Raw genomic sequence first — 26,567 nt, 5'->3', positions numbered from 1 at the left:
ATATATATATATATATACACATACATACATATACATACATACACACACATAGGATGTGGGGTTAACTACCAAGGAATACTCCAGTTTGTGATCCTGGAACTTACTGTGGCCATCCTTGGAATGAAAAGGGAGATCTCAAAGAGATATTATCTCAGTATTTACCTATTTACATGTTCTCCTAGGTAAATATTAGGCCCCTAATGTTTGTATATATATACACATACATACATATACATACATACACACACATAGGATGTGGGGTTAACTACCAAGGAATACTCCAGTTTGTGATCCTGGAACTTACTGTGGCCATCCTTGGAATGAAAAGGGAGATCTCAAAGAGATATTATCTCAGTATTTACCTATTTACATGTTCTCCTAGGTAAATATTAGGCCCCTAATGTTTGTTTTAGTGGCATATTTGTTTAGTTTATGGAAAACTTGAAGAATATATCGATAGCATAATACAATCATGAGTGATTTAGAAACCACTGTGTCCTGTCAACCAGTGAAAGCTATTGTATTTAATTTTTTCCACAGAGATGAAAATAATTAAAGTACCACATCAGAGAAAAGTAATGTGACATTTGACACTTCCTCATTTGGTAATCATTCCACTTGGAGGCTATCTTCTATTTACTATCTCTAGCTAACTGGAAATATCCTTGGCTTATTCTGCCTTGTAGTTTGCAGTGCTTGTATTTGTTTTACTTTGTTGTGGGTCGTGTACACACCGAGATGCATCTTATTTCCATTGCCTGTCCTGTCCTACAGAAATTCACACATGCCAAGATGTTTTTGGATTTGGTTCCATGCTTTAGCCCTTGGATCCCATGGCGCATCTCCAGAAGCACAGTCCCAAAGGACAAGCTGTCACCTTTTACACACCTGATTCAGCTCACACTTTTCTAACAGATGTAAAGCTGTGTGACATCTGTTTATTCTTTTTAGTTTTTAAAAAGCCTTTTCTTCCAGTTGGGCTATGCTTTCGCTTCTTTTTTTTTTTATTGTTATCAACACTTTGCCTATTTTTCATAGTTGTCCCTAGCAGTAGTGACTCACATTTATTGAGGCTAGCTTTTTTATGGTTGCTGGAAAAGCACAGAAGCAAAGTCATATACACTAAAGTTTAGCACACAGTAGCCAGGGTTTGAGGAGGTGCTTCAGTGTTTCAGCTACTTGGACTGTTAGATAAGTAGAATCACAGTGGAGTGAGAGATAAATGAAAGACTACCAGGCTTTCTTGGGAGTAGCATGTAGGGTTTGCATCTTTGAGAGAATGATCTGGTCATGTTTAGGAAATAGAACTTGAGAATTTTAGGAAATGGTTTATGGACTGTGGGGTTGGATTTTATAACCTGACACCCTTCATTAAGAAAATCCTTTTTCTATTCAGGGTGAAACAGATCGATGCAATATTAAATTGTTGCAGTCTGAGTACCATAATTGATGTCTGAATGGTGAAAGCCTTAACCTTAGCTTTGCAAAACACCTTTCTTCTAACCACCTGGAGAGAACTCAGTAGAGGAGAGCGGAATGTCCTCTGATATTACAAGATCATCACAGCTGTCGCGTACTGTGTCTGCTCCTGCTGGAATAAAGAGGCCCAAATTACAATAAATGGAAGTAGAACAGTAAATGCTAATTTTTATTTTTATCTATTTTCTGAGCACGATCCTTCTTTCAGATTTGCCAGAGGCTATGGTAGAGAATAACTGTAGGGAAGGCTGACACCAGTAACTGAGAAGAAGCTGCTTTTGTCAGAGTGCCTGTCCTGTCTCAATTGGGGCACAAAACTGAGATCATGGTGCAAAACTCATCAAAAGTTAGCACATGTTTGTTGGACAGTTATAAAGGACCAGGCATCGTGTTTGGGTAGCAGTTGGGTCACATAGGCATAGTTCCTGATCTGGAGAAACTTAGCCATGCCTGCTGACTTCTGTTCCCTTCTTCCTGCTGTCTTACTGTGCTGCCTCTCTTCTCGCATTTCCAACTTTAGATCATGAGCCTGTTTGACTTCAAAGAAAAACTTTAGATTTTGTATTCGTTTCTGCCATTCAAGACTTCTTATAACTTAAAGAGTCAGTGTGAATCCTAAGAGGAACATGCTAATTACTTTGGAAGGAGAGTTAGCCTTCCTGTTAAGAATGGCTCCCACATACCTTTCGTTCCCCTGGCATTGCACCAGAAGAAGGCTGTCTCATAAGAGGAGGAGAAAGAAGGGGTACTTGGGCTGCCAAACCATAGCCTGATGTTGACCATTCTCTAAAGGATGAACTGAGCATTTGAGAAGATGCTGAGAGAAAGCTCCACAAGCTCCTTAGGATCATAGAGCCTTACAGACGAGAAGTTTGCAAAGAGTGTTGGGCTTGTGCTGATTTTTATTTTTTTGACTTAGTTGCAAGACATAACTCTTTCCCATGTGGCTTTTTCATTTCTTCTAACTTCCATAATTTTATAGGAGCATTAATAACAAATGTTGCTTATATTTGAGGTTATGGAGGCCTAGAATCCAAAGGAAATGGAAAAAACACTGTAGAAAAGCAGAAACATATTAGAAAAATTTTACCCTTTGCCTATTAGCTAGGGGTTTAGTAGTTATCTGAAATGCAAAATTGTTCAAATGACCCATTTTGCATATAGACTTTCTCTGAATTTACTTTTAGATATCCCAGTGGTTCTAAAATTTGTAAATATAATAAATATGTGTATGTAAATCATCAAAGTGTCAGGTGATTTGCTGGTGCTTTGACAGAAAGAACACCATTGCTGCTTGTGTCTCTTTTTGGAACAGAGCTACTTACTTGATTTAATTTGGGCTTAGTTTCAAATCTCCCCGGACAAATGTGGACAACTCACAGGAACCTTCTACCTTGGGGCTTGACAAAGTTCCTCAGGTATTGTTTTAATTTTTAGACCTATAGATTGTAGATTAAATATACTCTGGTTATTTGAGAGAAAATGCACTAGTTCTATCTATAAAACATTACAAGGAGACTGGTTTCATACTAAAAAATCAAGGAACAATTAATTTTCAAAAAAATTAAAATGGAATTATTGGAAAGACAGTAGGCAAGTTGTGTAAAATGGTAAGTAAAGATAGATCTGTTTTAAATTTTGGCATACAGTGACAATGACAACAACAGAGCATTATGTAGAATTTTTATGAATTTAAAGAGTATCATGATTAGAATTTGGAACAAATATTAAAAGAAGAACTCAAATGGAATGCATTGTCAGCTTATTCTATTACCATCGTTTCCTCAAAGTCTATACTTATGAATTTTAGGGTGATAGTTGCCTTATAATGCCCTGCCCCTTTTTGCTTGATCTCCTCTACCCCGAAAACAGAATCGATGTGAGGAGTCCGGAGAACACAGAATTGTTGGTGACAGATCAGCTCCAGTTGTAAATATTAACCTACTTTCTTTCATGCTGTGCAAACAGGGCTAGAAAGTGTGATATCTGAAGGAACCAAGGTCTGCACGGGACAACGTTGAGAACTGGATTCTAGTTATGATGGTTACTGAACGGCTGGGCAACCTCAGGCGTTCAACTTCTGTGTGACCTTATAAAGTTCTCCTTATAAAATAGTAGAAATAAATACTATTACCTTTACTGCCTTATAAAACTCTTGTTAGAATAAAATGTGTTATAGAATGTGAAAAGGGAATTACAAGACAAATACAAAATGAGATTTTGTTTTACTCAATTCACTGCATTAATCTATTTGATGTTCCCGTTATTTTTTTCCAGTTTTTTAAAAAGTCGAAGTCCTTTCAAATGTATACTTATTGCTAATGTGAGAATCAGGGAACAGCCAGGAATCAATGTAATGTTAAAGAAATGTCAGGGCAGGAAGATCTCCTGGTAAATTGCTGGCTAGATGGAAAGGTCGATGCAATTTTAAAATTTTTTGAATAATATTTCTCCACATTTATTTTTAGAGAGATTTGGACCCAGATATTACAAGGTAATTTATTTATTCAGGATACGAATGTGGTCTACAGATTTCTGTGATTTTATAATGTTTCCAGAATAATGCAACACAAACTCTGAGTTCGTACTGAACAGGGAAAGAAAAAAATGAATGCTATCCTTGGATTTTTTTTGACATAAATGCATGATTTATTAATGGCTGGAATTTGGTCAGATGCTGAAGGTGAAGCTACATTCTTACTATTAATATTTTATTACTTAGTGATAGCTTACTGCGTAGCAGTAGAAATGTCTCACGTTATGGGGGATATCTTCTATTATTTTGCATTGATTCCAGGCTGTTCTCTGATTCTCACATTAGCAGTAAGGATACATTTGAAAGGACTTTGCCTTTTTAAAAAATTTGAAAAAAATTAGCATGGAAACATCAAATCGATAAATGCAGTGAACTGTGTAAAACATCTCATTTTGTATTTGTCTTGTAATTCCTTTTTCACATAAAGCACAATAATAGTTCTTTTTGTTGATGTTGTAAGGGATATAATGTTGTTTTTATAAATAACGTGGACTTTTAAAGTTTGTAAATCTGATCTAAAGTATTTCAACATGGTAACTGTAATATTCCATGGCTTTTATACTAAGGAAAAGTTCTTATGCTACTTACTGCTTTATGGAGCCCTGGAGTTTTCCTTTTGAAATGCCAGAGTTTACTTTTGTTGGTATTTTGTCCAGTATCCCATACCTTCTCTCTGGATTATTTCTTTCTTTTCTTGCCAAGGGAGTTGCGGAGCTAGAAGCAATGGCTGTTTTGACATCTTCCGTTTCTCTTGGAACTTGTGAGACAATGTTACCATTTTGCTTATAGTTTATGACTATCCAACAGCTGGATTGTAGATCCTTTGCTTCTCTGAGACTACATCATTGCACCATAAATTCCTAATGAGCTGTACCAGGAAATTATTGTACTGAATGACCTGTTAATCTTTAAAACTTGTTGGTCCTGGGGCCGGGGATTTAGCTCAGTGGTTTGGTGGCCTGCCTTGCAAGTGCAAGGACCCGAGTTCAATCCCTGGTACCAAAAAAACCCAAAAAACAACAACAAGAAAAAACTTGCTGGTCCTGAATACAACTCCCTTATTCCATAATTTACCTGCTGTGTGGGTTTGGCAAATTGAAAGACTTATGTGATTCTATTCCATCTTTGTTTAAAAAAAAAAAGGAATACTAATAGCACCTAAAGGGCTTACTAGGAAAATGGAGCGAGTGCTTTAAATTTTAAATGCTGAAAATATTAGTGCACGTACACAGCGCTGAGTGGGAAATAGCTCCCACTGTTGCCATTATCAGATGTGAAGGTGGGGATGGCACAGAACTATTATGACAGAAGATCACAGGATAAAGTCTCCAGAGGTCCTGGCTCACCCCCTCTTGCACTACCAATATTTGAAGATCATGTGTACTGGACAGCTGGTGAAAAGGAAGCAGTTTATGGTGCCAGTAAATTTACTGGATCAGAGTTGGCTAATCTGGGCAACAACATTGATGGTGTCGAAGACTTCGTTGTCTGTTGTGAACTTATACAGCCACCAGGTACAAACTGGTGTGAAGAAAAGGTGGAGAGGGCCAGGTTTAGCTCAGTGGTGCCACACCTGCCTGGCTAATGCAAGGCCGTGAGTTTAATTCCAAGTCGAAGAGCAGGAGGTTGGAAGGAGAGGAGGCGGGGAAGGAGGATATGAGTACCTGTGCCTGCCAGCACTGCAGATTAATGAACACTCCCCAAAGTACACCTGCTACTCCCAGTGGGTACAAACTAGAGGAAAATGGGTAACAGTGCCCGAGGATCTGTGTAACTACGGCAGTACCAGAGGTCAGTGTTCCCCCAAGAGGGACTTCTGCTGCCTGGGGCATCCTCCCCTCTTACTCTTAGCAATGGCAGCAGAGGAGGCCATTGATGGGGAAGAACTGGCAACACGAGAACATGAAGCCCATGAACCTTGACCATCCAGTGTGCTTGAAGACCGTGGAGGAGACCTCTCAATAGATGTTGGTAGACACAGTGCTTCTGTTGGACACGCGTCCTCAGCAACATCAGTCGTAAGCCCAGATGGTGATCAAGATCGACTTCCCAGACTCGTCTTGACCTTTCAGATTTAAACCAGTAACAGCCACTTTGGACTGGTAACCAAGCCCGCAGTGGAAGTCTCTTTCTTTCTCCCATCTGGAAGAACATCAGGATGTCTTGGTGTGGATCAATCTTGTATACTTGACCAATTTTGTATTATTTTCATAAATATTCTTGCCCACATTCTACTCCAGCTTTGGATGTGGTTACCAAGTCTCTGGAACCCTTGCATTTTTAGACAGTATTGCCACCTCTGGCCAGATGTGCACTTTCCCTGGAAAGCCGAATTCCAGCAATGAAACTTGTGTTTTATCGTATACCACCCAAGCATACTTTGTATAGGCCATCTGTAACTATCCCAGAGACCAATCATTGTTCTTAAGCACTTTGAAAATATTTCTATGTAAATTATTGTAAATTTTTTCAATGATTGAGACAGTGACAGTAGGATAAAACAGGTTACTAAGATGAAATTGCCAAAAAATTGTGAACTAATTTTGTACCTATAAATAAAATGTTTGATCGCAGTGGAGGTTTACACAGATGGAGAATTCAAACTATTAAATGTTTTTTTCAAGTGCTAAAAATTAAACCAAGAAGCTTAACTGTGGAAAAAAAGAAAAACATTTTAAAATTAACAGCATTACACATATTTTGAATGATACCAAATGCTATTGATACTGTACTTTCTTTGTTTGCTTTCTTTCTTTCTTTTTTTTTTGGGGGGGGAGGGTACTGGGGATTGAACTCAGGACCTTGCACCTGTGAGGCATATGCTGGAACCACTGAGCTAAATCCCCAGCCCTTGATACTGTACTTTATTTATTGTAAAAGATTCGCTTTCTTTCAATTGGCTGTTTCCTTTGAAGCTTTTAGTTACCACCCCAACAGCCATTTCTCTGTCCTTCTTTGTTGACAGAATTCTAATTCTATTTAGATATCTACTTTTCAGTGCCTCAGGGTTAGATTCTTACAGATTTTTATATGATTTGGTACAATCTCTTATTTCCCTTGCTCGTAATTTGTTTAAACTGGGGCGTGTTATACAACTGTGACTAATGAGATGTGAGGGAAAGTGTGCTGGAGGGATTCAGAGAGATATTTTGTTTGTTCTACAATGGAAAAGGTCTCCTTTTCTGCTTAAGGTTACTACTGTGAGGATATGAGGCTGGGAATGGTGCAGGCATTGTGTCTGCTGTCACAAGCTTTATGACCAAACTGACCCATAAAGATGGCAAGGCAATGAGATGACACACATTGGAGTCTTTCAAGATGGTACTATGGCATTAACCAACCTTGGAATTGCTGACCTCTTGGATTCCTTTGTAAGCTAATAAAATCCTTATTGGTCTAATTCTGTTGACTAAGGGTTTTATGATATACCTAAAAGAATCCTAGATGATATCACTAAGTGTACATTTTTGTATTCTTATAAGTCATGTTAAAATTGTGCAAACAGAAAAAAATAACTATACAATTATGCAAGATTCTGCTCTACTGATATTTTATACAAATTATTTTCAGAAAACAGCAGCATTTCTCAAATAGAGGTAGAAAACTTTCCTGTATTGCTATTTTAATACTTTGACAGTATTTTTTAGCTTGTAAAAGTTAAGAATAACATATATAGGAATAAGCTGATACACGCGGCACATCTTACTAGATGCTGATGGGTTTTTATAAAGCGAGCACACAAGTAAACTGTCATCTGGAACACAATACAGGATACCACTGGTCTCTAGGAGTCTCCCTTGCACTTTTCAGTCAGACCAGTCCCCCCCTGGCTAGCCACTTCCCTAGCACCATCGATCAATATTCTTGTCTTAGGATGCTATATTTTTGAGTGGTGCAGTGTGCACTCTTTTGAGTCTGGTTTCTTTCTCATAACAATTTAAAATATGTATTTTGTCCATAAAAATGATAGTTTATTTTTATTTCTTTATAGTATTATTTTTGGAAATTATCCATTTACAAAGGGCATTTGGAGTTTTGGTACTGTGAATAATGTAGGTATGAATATTTTCTTACATATTTTTTGATGTGCATATTCATGTTTTTCTTGAGCATATACTTAGATGTGGGGTTGCTGAATCATAGGATAGGCAAATATTATTCTTTAATAGGCATTGTGAAAGAGTTTTTCCAGAGTGATTGTATTGATATAAACATCTTCCTGGTATATCTGAATATACAGACTGTTTTAGTTAGTTCTGCCTTTCCTGAGACAAAATACCCAACACTCAAAGTTGAAGGTGGAAAAGTTACTTGTGGCTTGCAGTTTGTAGAGGCTTCACTTCATAGTTGGCTGGCTCCAAGGTAGGGTTGCACAGCAGAGGAATATGTAGAGGAGAAATAGTTCATGGCAGGCAGTAGGGCGGGAGGCAGCAAAGCAGTGAAGTAGGAATCAGCAAGCAGAAGCAGCAATAATAGCAACTCTCTTTCTGTCCCTTATATTCTATCCAGGCTACCCAAAGTTCAGGTAGCACCACACCCAGGGTGGGGAATCCTTAATCCTAGCATTGCACCATGAATCAATCCTAGCATCACATCTTGAATCCCAGGATCATATACTCTAGATCCAGCCACCTCTGAAAAGCCCCACCTATGACTGCATGAACCTTTCTGATGACACCTAGATACAACCATGACATTTAACAGCGTAATTCTATTCGTGCAATTATGTAATTAAATGAATTGGTTGCTAAATGAGGAATTGTGTATAGCATATACATTACAATATTCAGAACAAAGCCATGGTCAAAGGGAACTTCAACTTGATGTATTTGCTTTTATTTACATAACTCTTAGATGCAGTACTATAATGTATAATAGACCATAAAATTATAGTACTATACAGTATAATCAGCAAAATTAGAGTATGAACAAGGTGTACTGTACAAAAATAATGACCCTGAAGCTTTATTAACAAGATTTACAGGACTGTACAAAGAAAAGATGAATCCTAAGTCCAAACAGCATGCCTCAGTTATAAAAGTCCAAACAGTTGTTAAACATGTAGGTCGCTAAAGGGGGAATATCTGTAAAATTTGCTACATATGCTTGCCAGCATATGATATTGTTAATTTGAATCTTAGCCTAATATTTAGCGTTATGCCATTTTAGATTCAATTTATACTTCCCTGATAACTAATGAGGCTGAACATCTTTTATGTGTTTAGTGGTCATGTGGAGATCCTCTGCTTTGAAGTTCATACTTAAGTTTCTTGATTTAAAAATGTATTTTATTATTGATTGTATGAATTTGTCACATACTCTGCATATATGTCCTTTGTCAAATGCAGGTATTGAAATATTTTATGACTGTTAATAGTATCTTTGTTGGAGAAAAAGGTTTTCATTTCAATTATGTTGTTTATCAGATTTTCCCTTAATAATAACTGTTTTTGGGTTATGACTAAGAAATATTTGCCTACTCTAAGTTCATAAAAATATTATTTTCTGTTATTTTAGGAAATTTATTAGATTTTTGATCCATCTAGAATGGAAGCTTGTGTAAGTGTGAGGTAGGGATAAAATACATTTATTTCTGTATTTATTTGGTTGTTCCCATTGTTTTTCTGAGGTACATTTGTCATAAATCTGAATTCTATGTTGTTTCATGTGTCTATTTTCTATCCTTTTAGTGATAATCACAGTTTTGATATTGCTATGTAAATTCTCCAAGTTTGTTTCTTTCAGAATTGTTTTTAGAACGCTTGGAATTGTGCATTTCTATATAAATTATAAACTGAGCATATCAGTTTATACCAAGAAGTAACTCTGCTGGGATTTTGATTTGATTGCATTGAATATATAGATCAATATGGCAAAAATGATATCTTTCCAATATAATATATTCCAAGCCATGACCATTTAATTTGACTTTATTTTCTGTCCATAAAGTAGTATAATTTTTCTGAGAAAGGTCTTGCACACTTTTTGTTAGGTTTAGAGTTTTATTTGCTAGTTACTTGTGAGTATACAAAATGACATTGATTATTAATTCTGATAGTTGTTATTTTTTCAGGCTTTTTATTCACACGGCCTTATTCTGACTAATAACATGCTATTCCTTCCTTTCTACTTGTCACACTTCCAGTTCCTCTTTCTTCCTGAATGTAATGGTTGCATTTCCAGTACGATATTGAATAGAAGCAATGATAAAGAGATAGCAGACATCTGTATTCCTAGTTTAGTGGCAAAGCCTTCAGTATTTTATCATTACTTATGATGCTGCTGGGCTTTTTTTGTAGATCATCTTTACTGTTCTGTATTAACGAGTTCCTTTCTCTTCCTCATTTGCTAAGCTTTTGTCATGAAGGGGTTGAATTTTAATAAATGTTTTTCCTCCATTTGGTGCACTGCTGGGATGAGCATATGCTTTTATATTCTTTTAACATCATGAATTACATTGAATGCTTTTTCTTTCTTTCTTTTTTTTTTTGTTCTTTGTTTTTGGTACCAGGGATTGAACTTGGGTCCTAGTGCTTGTGAGGCTGGTGGCAGAACCACTGAGCTAAATCCCTGGTCCCTCTTGAATGCTTTTTCAATTTAAAATAGCCTTAGGTCTTTAGAATAAGTGCAGCTTTATCATAATAGGTTATCATTTTATAGATAACTGGCTTTATTTTGCTTTATACATGTGCAAATCAAAAGTACGTAGAGGAAAAATTGCTTTTATATCTGAATCCCTCATGTTTTGCCTCCCTTAGTAGCATCAAACTCCAGACTTTGTCTTTCAAGTTCTGCAAAATTCATTTAAGCAGTAGAGTAGCCTAGTGCTTTTGCTTCTACTCTTTCTCCCCAGTCCAAACTTTCAAATGTCTTAAAGGGGAAAAAAGACTGTGATGAATAGAGTGCTCACCCCAGTGAGGTTTTCTTTACTTAAGATCACTACTTCTCATACCACAGTGATGTATGCTCATCCATGTTTATAGCAGCACAGTTTGTAATAGCTAAAACTTGGAAACCAACCAATTGCCCATCAACTGGAGACTGGATAAAGATGTGTTTTTTCTATAAAATGGAGTACTACTCAGCTACGAAGAATGAGAAACTAGAGTCATTTATAGCTAAGTGGATGCACAGTGAGGCCATACTCTTAAGTGAAATAAATAGGACACTCGAGTAAATACTGAATAGTTTCTCTGGTGTGAAAATTTAAAAGTATAAATAAGATTCAAATGGTATAATTGAGAATGTGAAATAGGAAGAAAATGGCTAAAGAGGAAGTGGGAAGGGAAGGGGAAAGGGAATAAGGGAAAAGAAAAAAATGTGAAAAAAGGAAAAAATGGAAACAAAGTCTTTGTAAATAGGGAAGGGTGAAGGGGATGAAGGGAGGGCAGTGGAATGGGGAAAAAACAAGAACCAAGACACATCATGTAAAGGTGCAAGATCCCAATGATGAATGTAACTGTGCTGTTTGCTTTAAATGTACCAGTAGACTCAATGGGGAAAATAAATAAAATTTAAAAAAATAAAAAGATCACTACTCCTCAAGTCCTGGCTGCCCTAGTTGCTATCCAAACCTTCAAACAACGAAGGTGTTTTTGTTAGTCTGTTTTATTTTGGAGCATTATGTACAACATGAGGCTTGGTTTGAAACAAGTATTTTTTTTTAATTTCCAGACGTAAGTTCTGTAATTGGTAAAAAAAATCTCATAGGTAGGATGCATATATTTCTGTAGAATTGTCAGGAAATTACTATGTTTGCATTCTATGAAATATATGTTAAAAAGAGAAATTTCAGTCAAAGGAAGGCTTTAAGTGACTATGTCAATGCGTTCAGGGAAAGAAAAAAGATTAAAAATTTCAGCAAAGAATTGGAAAGCAGAATAAGAGTCAAATGGATGGCATATTAAGGTTCCCTAGAGGATCAGATGCTACATAAAATATCTGTATGATTATAGAAGAGACTTCCTAGGTAGGCTACAGGATCAGCGGTGGAAGGATCCCCGTGGCTGTCTCCAGGTCAGAGCCAGGAGAACCCTGCGTGGCCATCTTTGTACTAGGGAGGGGGAGGAGCTGGTAGCAGGCTAACAACTCAGGGGAGGAGCTCACTGCAGCCGTTGGCAAGTCTGTGTAAGAGAGCCAAGGAGTGTGAAGAGTATGCACTAGGCAGTTACAGAAACTGGAGACCAGCGTTAAAAGGCAATGGCAAAGACCGCAGGTCCTCTGAAGAGGGGAAGTATCCTTTCTCCTTTTTGCTGGTACTCCCCATGTGCTGACTGAGTCTACACCCAGCTTGCCCACCTACTCCATTGTCTACAGACGCACCCAGGCCCACTGGTCTGCAGAGTGGTTCTTACTCAAGTCAAGTCGACACTTCACAGCTAACAAGCACAGATGGTCTAGGATTGCAAAGTATCAACTCAGTCATCTATGGAGAATGTACAGATAACCAGAGATAAAGTCAAAACAGGCTTTCATACTCTCAAGTGGGTTGGACAAATGTAAATGAATCAGGAACTTAGAACTGATGCACACTTCCTACTTGGCTGATGTGACAGATATGTCTCCCAAGCAGAAGCCTTGAGGTTCTGCGAAAGAATTAGAACCAAAATGTGTCCAAAATCATAAATTTTGTGACAGAAAGTGAATTATAGTATTTTTGGGAAAAGGAGCTTAACCATCATTCTTACACAGTTTATATACAACACATCCTGGAAAGGAAAAGGTACTAATTCTTATTCCTATATAACCATAGATAAAAAGATAGATTCCACAGGCAATGAGAATAAACATCTGAAACACAGAATGGGTTACTCCTCTACCCTAAGAATATACACCAAGGATTTTAAGTGAGTCTCACAGTGATAAGATTCAGGTGCCTTTTATTTCTTTAGAGTGATTTTCTGTGCCTTTAAAAGGTTTACAACAATGCTAAATTACTTTTCCTTTAAAAATAATAATAGTTGTTTTAATGCTTTTGGAAAGGTACCCAGCATAGGGATAGCTGGGTCAATTGGGACTTCTAATCCTAGATTTTTGAGGTATCTGCATATTGATTTCCACAGTGGATGCCCCAGTCTGCACTCCCACCAACAACAGTGAAGGGTTCTTTTCTCATACCACAGCAATACATGTTTATAGCAGCACAGATTGTAATAACTTAAAACTTGTAAACACCCCAATTAACCATCATCTGGAGACTGGACAAAGGAGATGTGGTTTTTCTATAAAATGGAGTAGTACTCAGCCATAAAGAATGAGAAACTAGAGTCATTTATATGAAAATGGATGCACATTGAGGTGATACTCAAGTGAAATAAATAGGATACATGTGTAAATACCAAATAGTTTATCTGGTGTGAAAAACTAAATATGTAAATAAGGTTCAAATTGTGTAATTGATAATGTGAAATAGAAAAGGGTAAAAAGGAGTAGGGGAAGTGGGAAGTGCAGGGGAAAGGAAAGAAGGGAAAAGAAAAAATCTGAGAAAAGGAAAAAAATGGAAACAAATTCTTTGTAAATAGGGGTAGAGGGGGTGAAGGGGAAGGCAGGGAAACGGGGCAAAAATAAGAACTGTGATCTGTCATGTAAAGGTACAAGATCCCAGTGATGAGTGTAACTGTACTGTGTACCTAAAAAGTACCAGTAAACTCAATGAGAAAAAAAAATGATAGTGTTAGAGTAAGAGTTGAAAAGATGGTTAGTTAATCAGAAAAAAAAATCTCTGGCTTACTAAAGTGAAAGACTATCACATATGGAAATACAAAATAAGAAGGCAAAAGTCCACTGATCTGCATAAACAGGAACAGAAAACAGCACAGACAGCAAATGACCAAGGCCGTTCGGACTGAGCAAGCGTGAGATGTCATTGCTAGCTAGAATTTACTCTTGTAAAAACTCTGCCTTCAGAATTTTTTAAAATTTTATATTATTAGTATATAAGTTTAAATTCATCTTAGGGAGTGAGTATGCATAACTAACACATCTTGACCTTCTTTTGTTCTATGTGTCCTTCATATCTTTAGATTTTTATTTGCTCCTATTTTTTCAGAATACATAGTAAGAATGTAGTAAGCATTGACTAAATTCTGTGAACGACTAAGAATAGTGTCAGGCTAAAGTTCAGAATAAACAAGACAGGAAAAACACTAAAAATAATGGTTCATTAAAGAGAAAAGAAAGTGACTGATTTTTTTAAATGCCAAAAAAAAGATAACAAAGGAACTTTCAGGGCTGCTAAAATGGTGGGCAGACCCATAGCCAGATCTTTCAGAAAATATGTACTTGTTCTTTTCTCTCACCCAGATACCCTTCTTTTCAATTCATTATTTCATATTGTTTCATTTTTCCTGTCAGTTAGCTTCATCCATTTATAATTACTTTACATATTTTAAAAATGATAATATACATAAGTCACTTAGCAAAATCAAACACAAATTCTCTTCCCAGACAATATACAGGCATTAAAGTACACAACTTCTCTACCAATTCACTATTATTAGTTTTTCTATTCTTTTTCCTTTTCTATCTCCAGATCACCATTTGGAATCATTTTTGTGTCACACAAAGAATGTCTGTTAATATCTTCTTTCTTTTTTTTTCTTTTTTTTTTTTTTTTTTTTTTTTTTTTTGGTACCAGGGATTGAACTCAGGTCCTTGTGTTCCTTGTGTTTGCAAGGCAGGTGCCGGAACCACTGAACTAAATCCCCAGACCTGTTAACATTTTCTTTAGTGCTGTTCTGACGCCAGTTGTTTGATTTTGCCTTTGCTTACCTGAAAATGTGTATATTTCAAGTTAATTTATGAGTGCTACAACACAAAAATGCAACACTTCCTTCTGGGGTTTGGTGAGGGCATTACATTGTCTTCTGGCTCCCATCCTGTCTGATAAGAAGTCACCTGTCACTCTTGCTGCCTAATCTCTTTTGATGATGTTTCTTTCTCTGGCTGTTTTTTGCTTGTTGATGTCCATTTATATCATTATATCTTTGTATTTATTTTTCAACCATTATATGCATAGTTGTGATCATCTTTGTTTTTGTCTGTTTGTGATTGATAGTACCTTCTCAGTCTGTGGCTTAAGGTCACCAAAGAGAAATTCCTCAGGATTCACTGCTTAAAGGTTCTCCAAGCTGGAAACACTCTTAATACTGTGTAGCATTAAATTTATTTATTTATTTATTTATTTATGGTTTTTTGAGACATGGTCTCACTATGTAGTTGAGACTGCCCTGGAACTCACTATGTAGTCCAGGCTGGTCTCGAACTCATAGCGATCCTCCTGCCTCAGCCTCCTGAGTGCTGGGATTACAGGTGTGAGCCATCACGCCCGGTCATTGTGTAGTATTAAATTCAAATAGGCCTCAAAGTATAAAGAAAAAAAAAGTCCACTGGCAATATTTTTTAGTTGTTTTGCTTGGGACTGATGATCGTATTAAGAATTAATTATTTTGATTGTATATGTTTATAGTATGTATGATGCTCTACATGTTTATACATTGTGGAATGTCTAAATCTAGCTAAATTAACATGTTATCTCACATACATACCTTTTTGTGGTGAGAACCTGTAAAATGTAATTTCTTTGCAATTTCAACTACACAACATATTAAATGGTACATATTACAATGGTATATAAGGGAGTCCATAAACTTATTTGTTTTGATTAATTTAAGAATTAAATTTGGAATCTCAGACTTCAGGTACTTATGGTTCGATTCATTCATGAGTAAAACATTCCAGATTTTTTATATCAAAAATTAAATGTCTATACATGATGTATTTGCTTTACCACTGAATACAGAGATGTCTGTTATATTCATAGTTGATATATCCCATCAGTATAGTGCACTTTCTTACATTGCATTTGCTGTATTTGGTTCTGGGTTAAAGTGGGAGCCAGTATCCATGTTAAGATTATCTCAGGCTGCTGCAACAGAATCAAATAGACTTGGTACTTTGTTAACAATAGAAACTTTCTCACAGTACTGGAAGCTGTGAAGCCCAAGACTCAGGTGACAGAAAGTTCTGGAAAGGACACACTTTCTGGTTCATAGACTGTGATTTCTTGCTCTGTCCTTCTAGGGTAGCAGAGATAAGGCAAGTCTGGGTTCTCTGCCCTAAGGCACGCTTTCTTTCATTAGGGCTCAGGCCTTAGGATCTATCACATGGTGGAGGCCTCAACTCCTATATGATCTCCTTGGTGACTAAGAATTTCAATGCATGAATTTGAGGGAAAATGAATATTTAGACCATATTAGTCCATTTGCCTAACTAAGGACAGACTCCATCTATCTTTTATTTCCACAAGAGCACATCTTATCTCTTCTCCTTTCGGCCTCTGAGGCAATTTCTTCAAACAGAGACAAAAGGACCCTCCTACTGGTTGGTCAGTGGGAGCTCTACTAAGCCTCTCTGATGGACGCCCTTCTCTGGCCTGTCTTACTGTGTATTGAGCTACTCTACAAGATTTCTGACAGCTATCAAAGAACAAAAGTTATTCAGGTCTTTGTACTACTTTTGATGTCTTGTGAAATCTGGCTTCAAGAGTACCCCATGGTGATCCTAGTCCTATTAATACTGTAATGCAGCTATTTGTATTCATACTGTGATGTAACTATTTGTTTTAAAAAATGAATTCAAACATAAATTTACAATATTATAAAGTAAAGAAGTAAAGGATTTGTTGATTCTGCCCTTGCTCTTAGCCAAAAGGCCAAGAAGCAGTAAGGATTTGCTCATTAAGTGTGGAGAAATATCTGCTCCATTCTATAGCCCTAGTAATTTATGGTCATTAATAATGCAGATGTGCTGATAACATTATACATCTACTTGCTTTTCTTTTTTGTTTGTTTGTTTGAAGTTGTTATTAACAGTGGTTTTCTTGTGGAAAAGTGAAAATGTGTTTTCTAATATTGGCTTTCACGTGGTTTGCATGGTAACTAGAAAAGATACCTTAATAAAGACTTCATATTTTACAGGTAGGGAAAACAAAGTACCCTGTAGCCCTTTGTGCTAGAAAGCCCTCAAGTGAGGTGTAGCTATCAAAATCCACCTTAGCAAGACCGGGGCATTGGGCAACGGGATGTTTGTATGAGGAGAGGCACAAGTGTTAGGGTCTCAAAAACAGTATTGATTTCTAATCCTTGTGAGCACTGTATTCTCCCTCTAGAGCGTACTGAGCAGGAGGTACCAAAGGTAACGAGGAAAAAGAAATTCAGATATGACATGTGGGCTCCTCTGGCTCAGAGTTGAGCTGCTGGGGCTCCTGTTGTGCCTCCTCTATGTAACAAAAGTTGCCCTATGTTACTGCTGAGAGTTTCACATAGCCATGTGTGGAGTTCCTACGCCACTATGTACTCTTAGAAAAATTACTTTATTTTGAACCAAGAAGTATTGTTCTGTGAAAATGAAGCAATGAGAAAGTACCTCTACTTTCTGGTTGTAAGACATATAAATCCACACATAACTGTGTGTCACAGCACGATTCATAACAGCTAGATCTTGGAGGAGCCTGTATGCCCATCGCCAGATGAGTGGATAATGAAAATGTGATGCTCTGCCGTAAGGAAAGATAAACTCGAGTCATCTGTAGGAAAATGGATGCACCTGGAGACCATAATGTGAGGCGAAATAAGTCAGGCGCATGCGCTTAAACACTGCATGGTCTGTCTTATTTGAGAAACTCGAACTACATAACAAAATAAAAGGTCGATGATAGGGTTATAGATCTCCCTCAAGTGGGGAGGGGAGCAAGAGATGGAGGGAGGGGAGAGGAAGGGAAGGAAAGGGGTGAGAAAAGGAATGAAGATGTGCTACGGACCAGCTCCACACAAGGAATGTAAACACAGCGCACTGTACGCATATACTAATTTTAAAAGTCGCCCGACAATGTAGATCACCCCTTTCCCCACAAAGGCCAGAGGAATTGTTACTAGCACCTCAAAATTATAAGTGTGCATTATAAACAAAAATTGTATCTTTTTTGTGTAACTGAAAGAACCGACAATTTAGGAATACTTTAGGAAAGTAGAATGAAACTGAAGAAAGTACACCTCATTTTCTAAGTTTCCTTAGGTGCAGTTACCTTGACTCTTTCCAGGCTTATGTATTCCTTACAGATTTCCTCACCGCGCTTTCTAAGATATTTTCCATTGTTCACACAGTACATGTAAGGAAGATGTGAAATCCAAGTGCAATTTATATATTAAAAAAATTGTGTTTATGAAAGCAAGGCCGGATTCATTCTCATTTTGTTCCCTTTGAAGACTTCTCACTGGGGAAAATTCCTACAAAATGAAATAAACATGTCAGAGTTTTGAGATATTGAACTGGAACCCAACTCCTGCAGCGGCAGTTGAAAGGCCTAAATTCTGTTTTCTGGTGTTCTGCAGTGCCCCTCAAGCAGGTGTGGGGCACTCTGGAGGGTCAGCTTCAAAACACAAAGGTGGAGTTGGGTATATCTGAGGTCACATCCTGGCTTGATTTTACAGATTACGCCAGTTTGGAAAAAGTTACTTGACTTCCATGTGTCCCACTGGTCTCATCATTGAAATAATACTTACAGTTTTTAGAATTTAATTGAGGATTAGCTGAGAGGTTCGGAAAGTACCAAGCATAGAGCTTTGCATTAGTTATGTAGTGGTGTTGCAGCAAGTTTGGTGGTTCACAAGTACAAATGTACAGTTTTAAGGGACTGTATGTAGGGAGGATTGGGTGTAAGTTTCTCTGGGTTTGGTGTCAACGAACCACTTCTTTCAAGAGGCTTTGGAGGAGATTCTGTTTCCTTGCCTGTCCTAGCTTCCAGATAGGCTAGATTCTTTTGCTTCCTGTCCTCCACCTTTAAATTAGCAAAGTGATACTTTTCTTATCCTTCTTCTGTGGTCTTATTTCCCTATGACCAGAGTCAGAAATAGCTGTCCACCTTTAGGACCTCTACAGTTAGATTAAACCCACCCTGACAATCCAGGACAATGTCTTCAGAATTAAGGTTATCAACTTAGTTATTTCTGCTATGTCCCTTTTACCATTAAGATAGCATCCAATTTTCAGGGAATAAGCTGTGGTCGTCTTCAAGGGGCCTACCACACTGCATGATAATAAATGCTACCGTTACATTAGGTAGTGTTTTGGACTTGTCAGAAGATTTACAGCATTTTGAAATTAAAAATGATTTTGGTGATCATATGGTACAGTTTCTTCCGGGGGAGCATTGAGACAGGGTCTCACTATGCAGTTCAGGCTGGTCTTGAATTTAATGTGTAATCCAGCCTGGCCTGGAACTTGTGGTGATCCTCCTGCCTCAGCCTCCCGAGTAATGGGATTACTGGTATGGGTCACCACACCCAGCTACAATTTTCATTTTGCAGAGGAAAAAATAAAGAATAGGCAAACTCAGTGGTCAGTGACAGCCATGAAGCCGTTTAAAGACAGTGACAGCATAAGAAGCTTAGTCCCTACTCCAAACCACCATGCTTCGTCTCCGTCATGCCTGCCAGCCCCCAGCCTTTCTCTGGCCTCTACAGAGCTGTAGTCTTGGGCACAAATGTCTGTTGGAGGATTGTGGCTCCTGTTTCGGAATGTGCCTGCTTCCACCTCTACACTTCTTGACTTTCACTTAGGCCTCTGTGTGTACGCTTTTTGATACTTACCAAAGATTATTTTGTCCCCTGAGTTATTCTTTCCTTAAGGAATTATTCTTCCTGAATTATGCTGTTCCATGACTAGCCTGTTCTTCAGAGCTGTGGTGTATGGTGGTTAGGCTCCATTGTGGTCACAGTTCAAGTGAGCAGACAGAGTTTTCAAGCCAAGTCCAGAAAATGTTGGCACAGAAGCCTTTATGGGTAGACCTGCTGCTTTTCTGGATATTCCTTTATGTCTAAGAGACAAAGGCATACAGCCTTTAAAGGCTGTTCATATTCTTCATATAAATGTTTTCCAGAAATGATATTTTTAAAAAAGAAAGACCATATTGTGCACATATTTGTTTGAATGCTGGAAAAATACAAATTTCTGTTGTCACCAGCGAGTGTTACAGTTGCGGATAAACAGGTTGGGATATTCGGAGCACCAAGAAGCTACACATTGGACCTCGGTGGCAAAAGTGAATGGGGTGAAAAGGGGCAATGCGCAGGCCCTGCTCAGGATCCTGCATCACCAAGGAAAAGGAATCCGAGCCGCTGCTTTCCCCAGGGGAGCCAAAATCAGATTGTTCCTGGAACACACAAATGATGAGGATGCAGTGCTTGCTTCCTCCTGAGTCTGATCTTCCCTATCGGGAGGAGGCGTCACATTGTAGAACTTGGAAACTAAAATATGCAGTATGAAAAAGCAGAATCTTTGGTAATCTGCTTTCCAGGCTGACTGAAGATTGCTTTGAAGATTTACTTTAGTCAGGCAGCTGATTAATTTATAGAATGTTAAATTCTATTTTGGACTCTAAAGAAAATCGAACAAGCTGGACTCTTGATGTTTATTATTTTGCCATTTGCAGCCCGACTCTGACTGGCTATGAAGAGGGGTACTGGTTTCCAGTGGCTGCGTTAGCAAATTCCCCTCACTTAGTGACTTGAACACACACCGGTTGTCTTTTGGAGGTCAGAATTCTAGGAGAAGTCAGGGTAAAAGCAGGGTTGGTTCCTTTTGGAGATTCTGGGAAGAATCTGTTTCCTGCCCTTTCTAGCTCCTGGAGGCCTCCACATCCCTTGGCTTGGGTTCCTAGCATCTCTCTGACCTCCACTTGTGTTGCTCCATCTCCTTTCCTGTCACTGGCCTTCCTGCTTGTCTTGCAAAGGATTCTCATGATCACATTGCGCCCACCTCGGTAACCTAGGATAAACTCCCATTTCCAGATTCCTAAGTTATCTGGTCACATCGGCCAAGTCCCTTGATGTAGACTTCTTGAGGGAGTGGCCTTATTCAGTCCCTCTGCAGTGACAGCGAACCATCTAGAGCTTTCAGTGATCCCAGAAGCCCACTGTGGTGCAGTAGGTCCACCACCACTGGCCGATAAGATCAGAGCTCGTCAGTGTCTAGAAGAGTCAGGCTGCTGATATTTTATGATGAGGTTAAAGGAAAATTGTACTTTTCAACCTCATTTGGAAAACCTGCTAATGAAATTATACTATGGACTATGTCTTGCTTGCTTTGAGGAAGTTGTTTGATTCTTGCAGAGATGATCTTGGTGGCAATGAAAGTTGATAAAGTTGAATCATGGGGTGATAAGAAAGTGATTGGGATGGGATTTGTATTTTAACTATGAATTTTATCCAGGCCCGGCTGATGAAAAGATGAATTAAACTAAATTTTTTGTTATTTTTGTTTGGTTTGGTTTGGTTTGGTACCAGGGATTGAACTCAGGACCTTGTGCTTACGAGGCAGGTGGTGGCACCACTGAGCCCAAATCCCCAGCCCAAAATAGATTTTCTTTTAATCAGGTTGACAGTGACTTAGAAGGCAGTATGGTATAGAGTAATGTCTTTCCTTACTTGTCACCGTGTTCTATGAATATTCACCAATTCATAGTTTTTCATAAAACTCAGTATTTTAAAATAGCATGGAGCAATGGTTATACAGTTTTGTTAGCAGTGCTATAGTTACAAAAGGGCTACTGAAGAAATGGATTAAAATGATGCTTGGAACTTTACCCCAAGCTAACACACATTGTTAATTTTTTTTTAATTTTGTTCAGTCAAAATTTCCTTAAATTGCTGTCCTTTTTTCCTCTTTTCTCAAACTTCTCTTCTCTATGTGCACAGAGCAATGGAGGTGGCGTTTGTAGATCTAAAACAGAGCTTTCTTGACCTATGGGCCAATTTTATATACTAATTTAAAAAGGATTAGGGCCCACATCAGAAGCGGGGACGACAAGGAAAGCTAACGATTGAAGCCTTCTCCGTGTTCATCCTCCAGGGTGGCATATGTCACGAAGGAAGCCATACTTTCCCATTTCCTAAACACTGCGAGAGTCCGTCACCTTGGAGACAGGATGCAATGTGAATGCTGGAGAGCTAGGTATCCGGCTGTGCCCCTTCCTGCCTTCACTAGGATTGCGCCGCCATTCTTTTTTCCACTTCCTTTGTACATGAAGATACATCAGGCAACGCAGGATGTGGTGATCAGACTTCCCAGACTGGACCAAGTGTCACCCTGTAAGTCAAGGGCAGCATATTCGCGAGGGACAGTAGCTACTCTCTCCTTGCACTGGAAGTTCCCCTTTTATTTGGGTCAGGTGAGGACTTGTTTCTTTTAATGATACCCTAGCGAGGGACAGTAGCTACTCTCTCCTTGCACTGGAAGTTCCCCTTTTATTTGGGTCAGGTGAGGACTTGTTTCTTTTAATGATACCCTAGCCTGGTCCTCCTGAGCTTCCACTCCAAGGGCTTTATTTCTTTAATAGTGGGTGCACAGCTACTACTCAGAACCACTTAGGCACTTGCTTTACCTCCCTCTAGCAGAAAAGCTTCCCAACTAAAAGAGAAATGGATCTGCAAGGGTGTTCTAATACTGAATTTAAACATAAACTAAATTAATATTACAATATTACAAAGTAAAGAAGTAAAGGATTTGTTGATTCTACCCTTGATCTTAGCCAAAAGGCCGAGAAGCAGTAAGGATTTGCTCATTAAGTGTGGAGAAATATCTGCTCTATTCTATAGCCCTAGTAATTTATAGTCATTAATAATGCAGATGTACTGATAACATTATAAATCTACTTGATTTTCTTTTTTTGTTTGTTTGAAGTTTTTATTAACTTCTTATGAAGAAGTGAAAATTTGTTTTCTAATATTGGCTTTCATGTGGTTTGCATGGTAACTAGAAAAGATACCTTAATAAATTAGCCTTATTTTACAGGTAGAGAAAACAAAGTAAGAGTGTACCCTGTAAACCTTTGTGCTGAAAGCCCTCAAGTGAGGTGTAGCTATCAAAATCCACCTTAGCAAGACCAGGGCATTGGGCAACGGGATGTTTGTATGAGGAGAGGCACAAGTGTTAGGGTCTCAAAAACAGTATTGATTTCTAATCCTTGTGAGCACTGTATTCTCCCTCTAGAGCATACTGAGCTTAAAACTCAGAATTAGAGCTGTAGCAGTAGTCTTCCTGTTGAAAATACTCGTCTGGTTTGTATTTCTTACTCAGGTGATCTTTAAGAAGTGTTTGCACACCAAACCATAAATGCTCCTGAGGGCAGGGATCCCACCACAGTCTTGTATTTGACCATCACTGTAGTCTGGATCTCCTGTTTCACCAAGCCTCATGCTTGGCCGGCAGCCTGTGAGGCACAGGGGGTGGTGGAGCTTTCAGGCAGGGAGCCTGGTGGATGGAAGTCAGGTCACCGGGACTGTGGCCTTGCTGCCGGTGTTGGGGCCCTGACCTGCCTCTGTCTTTCGCTCTTGCCATGACACAAGAAGTTCCTTTTGTCATGTTCTCCCTTCCACGGCCTTCTTCCTTGACTGAGGTCCAGCCAGGCCACGTGACTGCTGAAACTTCTGTGAGCACAAGCCAAAGTAAATCCTTTTTTTGCATTGTTTATCTCTGGTACATTGTCATAGCAAAGGATAGGTGACTGAAACAAGTACCTTTTACTACTAGAAGCTTCTCTTCGTTGAGCTAAAATGTGGTTTCAGTCAGAACAAGTAACCCTTTGTGTGAAAAGAGTTGGGGGATTTGGGGACTGACTGAAGAAAGGACATGACAAACGGGTGACAAGAACATACTCTTTCTTGGTACATCTTAGAGAGGTTTTGAGACAGGAGAGTCCTTCACAGTAGGTCTTCCAAAGTTAGTGTGGCAGGAATGAGGGGGCAAGATCAGCACCCAACAGGAAGTGAAAAGAACTCCTAGGGGAAGTGGTTTGCTTTATGCATGACCAGCAGGTTTTAGGTGCAGTTTTGTGGGGTATGCGGGGCTAGCAGATTCTTCTACATGAGTAAAAGGCGGTTGTATGGGCAATCTTTACAGCAGTAGGATGTGTAGAAGTTTCAGTGCTGGTAGACTGTGGGCGAATTGTCAGCCAGCTTTTCCAAACAAGTGAACAACACTGGGTTCTTTCCGCTCATTCCTAGAGCACGGCTGGAGACAAGCAGATAATATGTTAATGTAGCCCATGATCCAGACACTAACCTCTCAGTGTGATTTAGCATCTAGTGCTCCTTTCTGCAATGAGTCTGTTCTTCTCTAGCCTAAATGTTTCTGTTTTCTCCAAGTCTAACATATAATGTCATCCTAGTTATTTTATTTCCTTTCTTCAAAGTGTATTTTATTTTATTTTTATTGAGTTTATTGGTACATTTTAGGTGTACAGTACAGTTACATTCATCATGGGAACCTTGTACCTTTACAGGACAGGTCTTGGTTCTCATTTTTTCCCCTTGTCCCTGCCCTCCCTTCACTCCCCCTCCCTGTTTATAAACACTTTATTTCCACTTTTTCATTTTCTCGTATTTTTCCCTTATTGCCTTTCCCCTCCCTACCCTTCCCACTTTCCCTACACCCTTAGCCCTTTTCTTCCTATTTCACATTGTCAGTTATCTCATTAGGCTCTGATATACTCAGCCATAAAGAGTGAGAAATTAGATTCATTCATAGGAAAATGGATACATATTGAGGATATAACCCTAAGTGAAATAAGTAAGTGACACATCTGTAGATACTGAAGTTTCTCTGGTGTGCAGGTTTATTTTATTGTAAACATTGTCATTTTTACTAGTGCATGTTTGCAGTCTACAATGATTACACTTGCTGTGGATCGGGGAAGCGGGAACATAACAACTCTTACATCTCTGGCACCCCCCCACCCTCCCTGCCCCTCATTCTCCTGTCCCTTTCCCACTTGCAAACTTTCTCCTGTGTTTGTTTCAATGCTCTTTGAATCCAACTTTCTTCCCCTCCCTGTCACCTTTCTCTATCTTTGCTCTGCCTTATGATTTGTCAAAGATCCCCTACTGCCTATTATCTAGCTTTGATTTTGCTCTTTACTTATAGTTTGGGTTTCTCATATAGGGTCAAGCTGTATTTAAGCTTTTGTATCTCATTTATTCCACTTACTATTATGGTCTCAAGGTACATCCATTTATTTACAAGTGACTCAAGCTTATCCTTTGTATGGCAGATTAGCACTCACTCCATCATGTGTATGCACCCCCCTTCTGTATCCACTCATCTTTTTTTTTTTTTTTTTTTTTTTTGGTTTTTTGAGACAGGGTCTCACTGTGTAGTTGAGACTGACCTGGAACTCACTATGTGGCCCAGGCTGGTCTTGAACTTACAGTGATCCTCCTGCCTCAGCCTCCCGAGGGCTGGGATTTACAGGTGTGCACCACCACGCCTGGCTTCCTCTCCTCTATTGATGGGCATGTAGCCCATCTCCAGTACTTAGCTACTACGAATTGTGCAGCTATAGACACGACTATGCATAAATCTCTGTGATATGATGTCTTTTGCTTTCTCAGGAAGACACTTAAGATGGAAATAGCTGGGCCAAATGGGATTACTTTTCATGTTTTGAGGAATCTCCAGACTGATTCATACAGTAGTTGTACTAATTTATATTCCCAGCAACAATGTTAGAATGGTTCCTTTTTCTCTGTATCGTCCCCAGAATTTGTTATTATTTGCTTTCTTGATGATAACTATTCTTTGTCAAGCGAGATGGAGTCAGTGTCATTTTGATTTGCATTTCTCTAATGGCCAGAGATGTGGAGCATTTTTTCGTGTGATTATAGTGACAGCCATTTGTACTTCTTCTGAGAACTGTCTGTTCACTCCAGTTATTCATCTTTGACTGAGTTTTTATTTTGGAGAGGGGTCTAATATTTTTGAGTGCTTTATATATGCTAGATGTTAGTCTTCTGTTTGAGGAGTAGTCGGCACAAATGTTATATTTCTCCCTGCTGTAGGTGGTGTCTTTAGTCTGTTCATTATTTTTCTATGTAGAAGCTTTTTAATTTGATGTACCATTTCCTGATTCTTGGTATTATTTTGTGTGCCACTGGATTTCTGTTCAGAAAGCTCTTGCCTAAGTTTATGTACGTGCCTTCTAGAGTTTTACCTATTTTGTATTCCTTTCTGTATTAACATTAAGATCTTTGATCCATTTTGGATCATTTTGGATTTGTATTTTAGTAAAGTGAGATATATGGGTTTAGACTCAGGCTTCTGCATGTTGACATCTAATTTTCCCAGCACCGTTTATTAAAGGGCCATCTTTTTTCCAGTATATGTTTTTGCCCTCTTCATCAAAGATCAAATAGCTGAATGTACATGGGATTGTTTCTGCTGCTTCTGTTTGATTCCATTGATCCCTATGTCTGTTTTTTCACTAGTCCCATGTTGTCTTTATCATTGTAGCTTTGTAATACAACTTTAAGTCCAGGATTTTGATGCCTCTTACCTTGCTCTTTTTACACAGGATTGTTTGTGCTACTGTAGATGTCTTATGGTTCTCTAGGAATTTTCGAATAGTTTTGGGAGGAATGCTGTTTGCATTTTGACTGAGGTTGCATTAAATCTATGTATCAATTTTTGGAGTATGCCCATTTTTAAATTTTTTTATTTT

The 26,567-nt window shown here is 38.4% G+C and overlaps 1 protein-coding gene and 1 pseudogene across 1 annotated transcript in view; one reads left to right on the top strand and one right to left on the bottom strand.

Moving 5' to 3' along the window:
• Positions 1-26,567, top strand: part of Gpr158 (G protein-coupled receptor 158) — a gene marked incomplete at its 5' end in the record, with an annotated part of 394,159 nt that overhangs the window by 144,237 nt on the left and 223,355 nt on the right. The gene's annotated exons all lie outside the window — the stretch shown is intronic.
• Positions 22,469-22,621, bottom strand: LOC117284557 (annotated as a pseudogene).

This window comes from Fukomys damarensis, unplaced genomic scaffold, assembly GCF_012274545.1.
Source record: "Fukomys damarensis isolate Sample0158 unplaced genomic scaffold, DMR_v1.0_HiC HiC_scaffold_37, whole genome shotgun sequence".
NCBI lineage: Eukaryota > Metazoa > Chordata > Mammalia > Rodentia > Bathyergidae > Fukomys > Fukomys damarensis.
The sequence above is the reverse complement of the archived record's forward strand: the minus strand, read 5'-3'. Positions and strand labels throughout refer to the sequence as shown.